This window comes from Hetaerina americana, unplaced genomic scaffold (assembly GCF_022747635.1).
Source record: "Hetaerina americana unplaced genomic scaffold, ioHetAmer1.1.p SCAF_6, whole genome shotgun sequence".
NCBI lineage: Eukaryota > Metazoa > Arthropoda > Insecta > Odonata > Calopterygidae > Hetaerina > Hetaerina americana.
Window position 1 is genome coordinate 59408159 of NW_027287205.1, and position 10916 is coordinate 59419074.

Sequence of the window (10916 nt, forward strand, 5' to 3'; positions counted from 1 at the left end):
ACTCGGTTGACGAATATCTCAATAATATTCCCGACCAATAAGTTCATACTTTTAGTTTATAGCAATGGTCATGGTCTAATCCATGTCGGTGATCAATGATTTGTCTGAATTGATATTTCATGTGCATGTTACAGCCAATGTTTATGGTTTTGTGCCAAACATTATGTAACTGTGAGCATCATTTTTATGTATCTTAATTGAGCTTGTGTCTTTGCTCATTTTTGATGTGCCTTATTTCATGTACTTACACCACCCACCTGGTACTTTTGTATAGTGATCTCTGAGCAAATATAAAGTAATAATAATAAGTGAATACACGAAAATCATATATACTTAACATTTCCAGACTTCACTTCATGAAATTGTTTGATGTCTTTATTTAAATGAGTTTGTAATTTACCACCAACTGTGGCCTTAAATTATGTGGAAAATTACAAACTCGTTTATATATTAACAAAAAAATCGTCATTCATAGCATCACAATCCACTGCTTATAGTATTGAGATAATGAAAGAAGGTTCTCGGCTTATTTTGGGTAATTCCCTTGGCAACCTCAAATTCGCTAGAGCTTGTCACTTTTCTGGTACTATGCCCTCCTCTTAAAGTGAAGATGGTACAGGATAAGTGGCCATCCCCTTAACCATTTTGGTAGATTCAACACCCACATGGCTTAGAATTAAGCAATCTCTAGTCCCACACAGAAAATTGTGTGTTGATTAGTGATTAATTTTTGGATGTAAAAATATTCTTGTTGTAGTTAAAAGTAAGCAATATGCTCATTCTATGCTTATTTCATGTACAGTGTGGCCACTCTTTCTCTCAGATAAATTTTTCTCCTCTTCATCTCTGAGTACTTTCTTCCTCCCTTCATCTGGTCCAACATCCCTATCCTGTTCCTTCCTTTTCCTAGTTTTCCTAACATTCTCCCCTCAATTACAGTTTTCAACATCCCGCTGCCGGTCAATACCTCCTTCAGCCACTTTTCCTGCCTCCATAGGATTGCTCCCAACAAACCCCTCTCTTCGCCCACCATACCAAGTACTTCCTCGTTTGTTTTCTTCTCTGTCCATCTCACCTTCTCCATTCTTCTCCACACCCACATTTCAAAAGCCTCCAATCTACGTCTATCCTCCTGCTTCAATGACCACGTTTCCGCGCCGTACATAGCTACGCTCCATATCAAAGTTTTTACGAGTCTTTTCTTAACATCCTTACTCAACGTCCCCGTCATCAACTCCCTCCTCCTTGTGAAAGCCTCTTTGCCTAGCACAGTTCTTCGCCTTACGTCCCTACTACTTTGACCGTGTTGGTCCAAAGCACTTCTGTGATACGTAAACTGTTTTACCTGCTCTAGTTTTTGCCCTCCTATTTTAATGTTAAGCTTAGCCTTTTTCTTTCTAGAAAATAGCATAACCTTTGTTTTATTAATATTGATTCTCATCCCATACCTGTTGCACTGAATTTCCAATTCACTCAACAATGCTTGCAACCCCTTGGCTGACTGACAAACTAAAGCTTGGTCATCAGCAAACCTAACTGATTTTACGAATTCCCTGCCCACTTTCATTCCTACCTCCAGTTCTTCCCATGCCTCTTTAATCATTTCCTCTGCATACAGGTTGAACAGCAACGGCAATAATGGGCAACCCTGCCTTACACCTCTTCCTAACACTGCCCATCCGGACTCCCCGTTCCCCACTCACACATGTGCAGTCTGAGACATGTACAGGTTGCGGATTAGCCTCCTTTCCCTCAAATCTATTTCTATTTTCTGCAATATACTCATTAGTTTTTCCCAATTCACTCTATCAAACCCTTTTTCGAAATCTATAAAACAGGCAAATACCTCCTGGTTGTATTCTATATTTCTCTCAGTTAATAATCTCATTACTGCAATGGCATATAATATATATATATATATATATATATATATATATATATATATATATATATATATATATATAATTGCCCCAGCTATCTAGTTGCATGAAAACCTAATGGTTAAAATAGAATATAGATAATAATCTCAAATACCCTTCAGTTTTTTACATGGTCAATGATACAAATTTGGTTTATCAAGATATTTGTGTGTCTGGAACCACACCACAGATATTTCTTGAATATTCCAATATTATGTTACCATGAAGGTTTTTGCTAAATTCAAATATTTATTTGGATATATCATTTTCATTAAAAAGGGGGAGAAGGAGAAAAAAGTTTTCTTTCCAAGAACAATATAGGAAGGAGCAAAGAATTGTAGATGAGGAAGAAATTGGAAAAATTAAAGAGAAATACTTTGCTGGGGTTGTATGACGTTAGGCAATTTGAAAGGAAGTGGTAGAGGGAGGAAATACCTTCAGCGTGTGGTAAGGTGTTGCTTAGAGAATTGACATTAGAGGTTACCATGGTAAATGGAATATCTTGGGGAAGGGTGATTGAGTTCAGGTGTTTGAGGATAGTGTGAAGCCTTCCTTCCATTCCTTGAGTGGTAGGAGGAATGGCAAATGCGAGAAAATGGATCTTTTTGAAGCTTATCGCCACCCATAACTTAATGTTGTTCATTAGGCCCATTCTTTCCTCCACTTTTTTTTCTTCTCCCCCATTTCAATTGCTGAATAAAATCCTTCCCTCTATCATCCCTTCAACCCCTCTGCCACCGGCTTTCCTGTCTTCTCCCTCCTCACATTGACGAAGGTGATTATGCCACTGAAAATTCTAATCAATTCCCATTTCTTTTTTGTTTGCACATACGATACATTAGTAGAAATGCATAGAAACAAGCTTATATCTAAGTAAGGCAACATCATGTATTAGGTTAAACATATACTGCAGGAATTACATATATGTCCTGCGATGTATGTAGGACATATGAGGTGTATTCAAAGGGTAATGGGAATTTTGTAATTTCAAATAGTGCATCACAATGTGAAACGATCAAAGAGTACTACTTTCAAGACAACACCATTTGCATGAATTAATACAAAAAAATCTGTATTTTTGGCAAAAAAATATATGACTTTTGCAGCACAATAATGTACCTGGTCACACTGCTCACTGCTTGTCCATGAAATTATTGGCTGAAAACAGCACTAATGATGTTCCAGCCTCCATATTTGCCATACATGGTCCTGTGTAACTTTTTTCTGTTCCCAAAAATAAAGAGGGCCTTTAAGGGTCGTCATTTTACTAGCATAGATGAGATTGAAAATGCATTGCTAAGAGAGCTAAAACTATACCAAAGATTGAGCTCCAGAAGAGTTTTGAGAATTGGAGAATAATAATATTTTAGAACCTTGCAAGCCACCTTTAGGGTGTGTGGTAGGGTGTGAATACACCTCAGACTGATTTTGACCATAATATGATCCTACCAAGGTCGGACAATGTTAATCTGATTCCTTATTGTTCGTGGAAAAAATGACATCTTAAACCTATCTGTTCTACACGTAATAACAGCACTTTTTGGCATTACCTGGGTCACAACATTATATTTCTTTAGGTATTGTTGCTTTTTCTCTGGTGGTTGTGGTGTAGCAGCAATGGTATGCTGATCAAGTAAGCTGGAAATAATTCTCTCATAAAATTGCAAAATGCTCAGATTTTTCTGACTCTCTAACTTTTTTCTGAATTCACCAAACATTCACCAACATGGTGCCACAAACTAGCTCAATTACTATCATATGAATAAATAAAATACTTTCCAAATAGCCTAAATTCTCATTATTTATTGGACACACCTCGTATATATGTGTATGGTATCAATATATATAGAACAAACATATATATAGGTAATACAGGACATTTTATGATACTATTCACCAGTTAATTTCTCAAATTTAAAAATTAAGGGCTGATTCCTGAATAAAATGAATCTTAGTTGAAATAACTTTGCTGAATACTATAGACTTAGTAATAAAATAAAAATATTTTGTATTGTCATATTACAGAAATAGGTTTCAATGCTTCACCATTATTATTGAGGGTTACCTGAATCAAGAGGATGGATCTTCATAAATATTAAAGATATTTGTCTTTCTAATCAGTTAATGGAAAAAATAGTGAATGAAACAGGACGGAACATTTTTCATTCACACAGGCCAAGGGATTTTGTTTCTCAATGGCCCTATGCCCAGGATTCCTTAAGCAATGTTTAGTTTACAAAGTAAGTGGTCCTCATATTTCTTTTCACATTTCTCAGAAGCCATAATTGAAAAATATGCCTGTGCAGCAAATATACAACTATGTACTTTTGATAATGGGCACCTCAATACCATTTCGTAATTGTTTTGTTGTTATACCTTAGGTTAGAGAATGAATTGAATGGAGCCTTAGCCAGTCTTGGTGAAGAAGAGGAAGAATGAATATTTTTTGCCTGTGATAATATTCTTTGTAATCTGCAATGAATTTTAAAGTTACTTCTATCGTATTTTAATTGAAATGCTGTACCTTATCTGTTCATATTATAGAATGAATGCTATTTGCTTCCCATGGGAGCATCTATTAATGAGCTATAAGAACTATTTTTTAACAATTAATTTGAATGAATACAAAATTGTTTGTGAATGTTGGTGAGTACTTTTGAGTACCTGAGCAACTAGAGACAACGCCATGAAATTACACAAATGCGAAACTATAGACAGTTGGTAGGAGGAACTTCAGTTTAGCTTGATAGATAATTGGTAGGAGATCACATGAACGTGGCAGACACTTAGGTAGACATGTACAAAGGTATTTCTTCAATTATGAAAATAAATATGTCATGTTCTACAAAAATAATTGCTTTGCATACTTAAATGCTATGAAATGTACATAGTATTTTAAGATCAAAACTTAAGATGGCCTTTGAAGGTTTTTATGTTTTCCCTTCACCTCAGGCAAATGCCACTCCCGTGGGGAAGATATTATGCTGAAATAATAAAGAACTTTTTGACTGAATCTTTCATTTGCCTCTCTTAATTCATGGGGAATACATATTATGCCATGCTGGTAATGGATTCTATAGTTTCTACCTTCTACAGAGCCTACAATTTCAACAATTTCTTTCATAATGTCACCTTTATAAATGCATTGGTTTTATTCTTCTCAATTCCCAAGTGGAAGACAACTCCTGGTAATAATGTCCAAGACAAAATTCTAAAAATTGAAATGTTCTCCAAATGTTTAAAAGACACTATATTAAGATTGATCATTTCACCATTAGTATATAAAGAAATGTGAATTCTATTCTACTCTTTTCCAACATAAAAGATGAGTGAGATATTTAAGATTAATATATTTCATTTCAAACAACAAATGGAAAAAAATAGAAGTCAAAATAAACAAAGGAGTAAGACAAGGATGCAACCTCTCGCCAACAATATTAAATGTATACCTGGAAGAGACATAAAAGACACACAAGAATTGAGTATCACAGGAGTCAAGATAAATGGAGAAGAAATCAACATGCTCTAGTTTGCAGACGACATTGCAGTAGTGGCGGAAACGCGAGAGGACCCGTGTAGCGACAGACGACGCGCTCGCGCCTCGACTCTCACTTGTCCGACGATGCGCTCGCGCCTCGATTCTCAATTGTCTGCAATTGCCCTAGAGGGCCGAGCGGCAATGACCAGAATGGCCTGGCGGCAATGACTCCGCACGAGTAGTGTGCGCGCATCCACCGTAGTGTCCAGATCGAGTCCGTCAGTCGCTTCATCGAGGACCTTCCATAATGTACTAGTACTAAGTCGCCGCAATAAACCTTACTATCCAATATCACCAGCATTATTCCTACCTAACCACGTGGAACCCTACATTTTGGTGACCCCGACGTGATCTTTTCCGGCGTTTTAGGGACCACGTGGTCAGGTGACCGGAAGCATTAGTGCCGTAGTAAATACTTTTTTTTTGTCTGACTCGTTGATAGCTTAACGCGGGTGAAAATGTCCAGCGAGGAAACCAACGCACAGTTCGCGAGAACAAGCATCCGAATTCCCCCGTTTTGGCCCGAAGATCCGGCAGTTTGGTTCGCACAGGTGGAGGGGTTATTCCGCCTAAACGGCATTACAGAGGACTCCACTAAGTATTATTTTGTGATGTCCCAACTGTCGCAGAAGCACGCGGCCGAGGTGAGCGACATCATTATTTCTCCTCCATCGGACGGAAAATACTCCCGTCTCAAAGAGGAACTGATTCGGAGGCTGACGGCGTCCGAGGAGCAACGCATCCGCCAGCTCCTCGAACACGAGGAAATAGGCGACCGCAAGCCGTCGCAGTTTTTACGGCACCTCCGTACCCTCGCCGGACCTACCGTTCCGGATACTTTTTTACGTACGCTGTGGCTGAATCGCCTGCCGGCCACCACGCGTGCCATTGTGACCGTCCAAGATGGCGGCGATTTGGACGGATTCGCCATTTTGGCGGATCGCGTCCACGAGGTAGCGCCCAAGCCTCAGGTATCCAGCGCGTCTACCAGCGACGCCATGCTGCAGAGGGTTGAAGAGTTGACCCGCCAGGTGGCGGCATTAGCGGCCCAGATGAGCCAGATGTCCGCGACGGTGGTTGCACAGGTCAGCAATCCCTCCCCGATTCGTGCACGCTCGCGGTCCCGCGGCCACACACGAACCAGTTCCCGCCATCGCTCTCACTCCCGGAACGCTGTGCGACAGGATGGAGTATGCTGGTACCATACCAGGTGGGGGGACGCAGCCCGCCGGTGCACTTCCCCCTGCACCTTCACCCCGGAAAACCAGCAGGGCAGTCGGTAGACGCGGCAGCCGATCACCGCCCTCCTGTAGGCCGCCTGTTCATAATCGACTCCACCAGCAAGAGACGGTTTCTCGTGGATACCGGTTCCGATCTGTGCGTATACCCTCGGGCCTTAGTTCACGGCCACCGCGAGAAGTCATCATACCAACTGTATGCAGCAAATGACAGCGTCATCGCAACGTACGGATGCAAGGAGTTGCTCCTCAATTTCGGCTTCAGGCGGGATTTTCGATGGCGTTTTGTGGTAGCTGATGTGACAAACCCCATCATTGGCGTTGATTTCCTTAGATTTTACGGCTTACTGGTCGACATGAAAAATCAGCGCCTCATAGATGGCATCACAACCTTGAAAGTGAGCGGAATCGCTGTGCGCGAACCTTTCCCACACATAAAAGCGCTAAAAAGTGACATGAGGTGTCATCACATCCTCGCGGATTTCCCGGAAATCACGCGGCCCGCCGGCTCACCCGAGGCCCCCCTCCACTCAACGGTCCATCACATTCGCACCACCCCAGGCCCACCGGTTTCCAGCAGACCCAGGAGATTGGCCCCCGATAAACTTCGTGTAGCTAAAAACGAATTCGGTGCCATGCTACGTGCTGGGACTGCGCGCCCGTCCGAGAGTTGTTGGTCTTCTCCCCTGCACCTCGTACCAAAGAAGGGAGACGAGTGGCGCCCCTGTGGCGATTATCGGGCGCTTAATGCGAGGACCGTCCCGGATCAGTACCCGGTGCCGCACATCGAGGATTTTGCCCACAACCTCCTCGGTAAGACAGTGTTCTCCAAAGTGGACCTAGTGCGGGCATATAATCAAATTCCCATCAACCCGGAGGACATTGGGAAGACAGCCATAACGACACCGTTTGGCCTGTACGAATTTACATGTATGACGTTCGGATTGCGAAACGCGGCCCAGACATTTCAACGCTTCTTGGACGAGGTCCTACGGGGACTGGATTTTTGTTTCGCCTACATCGACGACATCCTGGTGGCGTCCACTTCCGAGGAGGAGCACACGACCCATCTCACCCAGTTGTTCGAACGTTTGAAAAAATTTGGTGTGATTTTAAACCCCTCGAAGTGCTTGTTTTTCCAGCCGGAAGTAATTTTTTTAGGATATTCTGTGTCTGGGAACGGCACTAGGCCGCTCCCAGAAAAAGTAGAGGCCGTTAAGAGTTTCCCTTTACCGCAAACGGTGAAAGGCCTCAGACATTTTTTGGGCCTTATAAATTTATACCGTCGTTTCCTGCCCGGCGCCGCCACACTCCAGGCGCCATTGAGTGATCTTTTGAAGGGAAATGTTAAGGGCAAAGACCGCGTACCGTGGTGTGCTACTTCCAAGGAAGCGTTCGAGGCGTGCAAAGAGAGTATTGCACAGGCTGCACTCCTCGCTCATCCAAATGTCAACCTACCTCTGGCAGTGTTTTCCGACGCTTCGGACTTCGCCATTGGCGCGGCTCTCCAACAAAAGACGGCAGAAGGATGGCAGCCTCTAGGATTTTTCTCGCGCAAGTTGAACGGCCCACAAAGGAACTACAGCCCTTATGATCGCGAGCTGTTGGCCGTGTATGACGCGGTGCGGCATTTTCGCCACATGGTCGAGGGAAGACAATTTACGATAGTCACAGACCATAAACCCCTCGTTTTTGCCTTTCGCCAGAAACTTGATAAGTGCTCCCCAAGACAGTTCCGCTATTTAAATTATATTAGCCAGTACACGGTGGACATACAGTATGTCGCAGGAAAGGAGAACGTGGTCGCGGACACATTCTCGCGTGTTGAAGGAGTTTCCCCGGCGGTGCCCCACGATGTCCTCGCGCAGGCACAGGAAGAGGACGAAGAACTTGCCGCACTCATCCGCACGGATTCATCCTCCCTCGCGCTCCGAAAGGTCAGCCTCCCCGACGGTGACGTTTCCCTGTACTGTGATTTTTCCACCCCAACGGCTCGACCTTTTGTCCCAACTGCATTACGGCGGAAAGTTTTCCATTCGCTCCACAGCCTATCCCACCCTGGCTGCAAGGCATCTGCGCGGCTCGTGTCGGAGCGTTTTGTTTGGCCATCAGTCAAAAAAGACTGTAGAGAGTGGGCACGAACATGTTTATCGTGCCAACGGTCAAAAGTTTCAAGACATGTTTCTGCTCCCATTGGTGTTTTCCCCACTCCCACCCGTAGGTTCGATCACGTACATTTAGACCTGGTAGGTCCCCTACCCTTTTCCAGAGGTTTCCGGTACTGTGTGACGTTGATCGATCGTTCCACGAGATGGCCTGAGGCCATCCCGATCGAGGATACAACAGCCGAGGCGGTGGCGCGAGTCTTTTTCCGCGAGTGGATCTCGCGATTTGGTACCCCCGAGCGCATCACTACAGACCAGGGCCGCCAATTCGAGTGTCAGCTTTTTAGAAAGTTGGCAGACCTCTCTGGTGCCACTCACCTAAGAACGACGGCCTATCACCCAGCCTCCAACGGTCTAGTTGAGCGCCTCCACCGCCAAATGAAGGCCGCAATTCGGTGTCACGAGACAGAGGATTGGGTGGACGTACTGCCTGCCATACTTCTGGGTCTCCGTTCAGCTTGGAAGGAGGACCTAAAGAGTACCGCAGCTGAGCTGGTGTACGGAGAACCGCTGCGACTCCCGGGTGAATTCCTTTCCCCACCGCAGGACTTCAGTATGGGTGACCAAACTAGTTACGTGGTGCAGCTGAGGAAACATTTGGCAAGATTAAGCCCTCAAGCCGTTACACGACATGGCGTTCGGCCAACTTTCGTTTTTAAGTCATTGAAGTCCTCATCACATGTTTTCGTGAGGGTTGACAGAGCCCGCGGCGCCTTGCAGCCGCCATACGAAGGACCCTTTGAGGTACTTCAAAGGGAGAGCAAGTTTTATTTGCTTCGCATCCGAGGCCGAGAAAGGCGAGTATCCATAGATCGCCTGAAACCGGCCTTCATCATCGCCTGTGAGATTCCACACGGAGCAGAGGGATCACCATCCCCTACCCTGTTATCACCGACAACGGCTACACCCGTAGTGGCATGGAGAGCTCCTTTGGCGAACCAGGCAGCCCCTCAGACAGCACCGGCACCCCATGCAGCGCCGGCACCCCAGGCTCCCATTCGCCCAGCTGAGGGGCGAGCAACCCGTTCCGGAAGGAGAGTCCGTTTCCCAGCGCATCTGAGGGACTTTTCAACGTAGAGCTGTCCCCACCGCTCCGGACCCAGTTTCCCATTGCTTTGTTTTCCCCCTTTTCGTTTCCTTCTCTTTCGTTCCAGGATAACCACTGTCACTGGTGAGGGGGTGCTGTAGCGACAGACGACGCGCTCGCGCCTCGACTCTCACTTGTCCGACGATGCGCTCGCGCCTCGATTCTCAATTGTCTGCAATTGCCCTAGAGGGCCGAGCGGCAATGACCAGAATGGCCTGGCGGCAATGACTCCGCACGAGTAGTGTGCGCGCATCCACCGTAGTGTCCAGATCGAGTCCGTCAGTCGCTTCATCGAGGACCTTCCATAATGTACTCGTACTAAGTCGCCGCAATAAACCTTACTATCCAATATCACCAGCATTATTCCTACCTAACCACGTGGAGTGGAACCCTACAACCCGCATGCAACTCTAAGTGCTATGGATCAAGTACTGGGGGAATATAATATGAACATCAACAAGAAGAAAACTAAAATCTTTGAGTGTCAAAGAAAGAAGCTGAATGCAGATGTCACAATTCGAAAGGAGAAACTAGAGCAATTGGAATCCTTCATCCACCTGGGCAGCAGCATTACATGGGATGGAAGAAGATCAACCAACATCAAGCGAAGAATTGCCCAAGCTAAGAATGCAATAATGAAGAAGAGGCATTTACAATGTCCAAAGAACCTTAGGCTTGAAACAAGGAAGCCATTCGTCATGACTTTCGTGTGGAGCATGGTGCTCTATGGTTCCTAAACTTGGAACATTGGAAAAGTGGACCAGTTAAGGATAGAAGCCTTTGAAACATGGCGCTGGAGGAGAATTCTGAAGACTAAATGGACACACAAAGTAAGGAATGAGGAAGTATATAGAAGAGGCTAGGACTATATGGAGCACTCTACGGCACAGAAGAAATAGATGGATTGGGCAAACATTGAGGCACAATGGAATGATTAGGAATATAATGGAAGGAAAAATAGAAGGGAAG